This window comes from Cololabis saira, chromosome 11 (assembly GCF_033807715.1).
Source record: "Cololabis saira isolate AMF1-May2022 chromosome 11, fColSai1.1, whole genome shotgun sequence".
NCBI classification, from domain to species: domain Eukaryota; kingdom Metazoa; phylum Chordata; class Actinopteri; order Beloniformes; family Belonidae; genus Cololabis; species Cololabis saira.
Window position 1 is genome coordinate 21,312,445 of NC_084597.1, and position 1,628 is coordinate 21,314,072.

Genomic DNA, 1,628 nt, shown 5'->3' on the forward strand with positions numbered 1-1,628 from the left:
CATTAGATGGTTTTGTTGATATACATGTGTACTTGCTGAGGGGATTCATCTTTGTGCAGTTGATGACAGTCTAAAAATACACAGTTCTGATTCCTATTCCACCTTACTCCATCTTCTGCATCTTTCGCTGTCACACCAACCAAGATCCTCTCAACAGATCCCGATTTTAGTGTCCTCTTTGGTCTCCCCCTCTTTCTCCTGTCAGGAATCTCCAGACAAATTCACTGTCCCTCCTCTTCATATGCCCAAACTGTCTCAGTCTAGCGTCTCTTACTTTGTCTCCCAGATGTTCAACCCCAGCTGTTCCTATCCATACTCATCACCCCAAAAAGTCTAGACAATTCCTCTCTCATATTATTTATATATATATACATACATAAATAGATACATGGACAGATACATAGATAGATGGGAAGAGCAAAGTCACCAGGGAAGGCTATGGATTACTGAGCACCAAAGCCACCATCCAGGGTGAAACTACAAAGATCCAGGAATACATCAGGAAGATAGTTCCTGGGCATAAGCTGCTAAGCGAATGTCTCCAATGCCAGAAATCCAGTGTGGAAGAAGATGTGGAGGAGGAATCGTCATAGACAGAGAAGCTGGACCGAAGGACAGCACTGAGGCATTAATCATGGCAGCACAAGAACAGGCCTTGAGCACAAGCGCAATAGAGGCCGGGGTCTACCACACCAGACAAGATCCCAGCTGCAGGATGCAAGATGCTGGCAGGTAAACCATACATGTAATGGCACAATCAGCTGGCAGTTATTGTTCACAGAAAGTATGGGTTGGAAGTCCCAAAGTGACGGGTGGCGGAGAATGAAACCGATGAACAGACCAATAAATTAACCAACCGGACATAGTGGTGGTCGATCCCAAATGAAAGCAACGTCATGAGGAAGGAACCCAAGAAAATTGAGAAATATCAGAGGTTGAAGCTAGAGATGGAGACGATCTGGAAGATGAAGACAGCAGTTAAAGTGCTGAGTTGGAGCCCTTGGAGCTGTGTCTTCCAAGCTGGGAGAGTGGCTCCAGCAGGTCCGAGGAACAACATCAGAGATCACGGTCCGAGAGAGAGTGAGAGAGGGAAGGTGAGAGAGCACCATAATCTTTAGGACACAGTCAATGAAACTAAATAGTATAATCATCCTCATTTCTAGAGGAAAAAGTAAAAATCACACTCGATTGATTTTTATGTCGACTAATTACCCCCTTCTCATGTACCAGTGATGAAGGGTGATACGTTTTTGTTTTTTTTTACGATATGTTTTGTATCATTGAAATGTCTACCATGAGGTCCACCCATCTTTTTATCAGCTCCTGTTACTTGTTTTTTCATTATCTTTGGTCGGTTATCTTTTGGTATCTTGGTCTGGGTAATTTTCAACACCTTGCTCTTGACCAGCGTTCTGGCACATCACTGCTATAACACTTTAAACACTGAGGTCTGTCCCACGCAGGATGTGAAAATTCATCTGATATCGATTAGCTTCACTGATTGGCTGCATTGACTGTCAATAAACCTTTCAAAATGAGTATTTTTTTTTAATCCTGTCAGGATGACCATGCTGAACAGCCTGAAATACCCTGAGGGAAAATAAACTAATGGCCTCTGCCCACTGGGA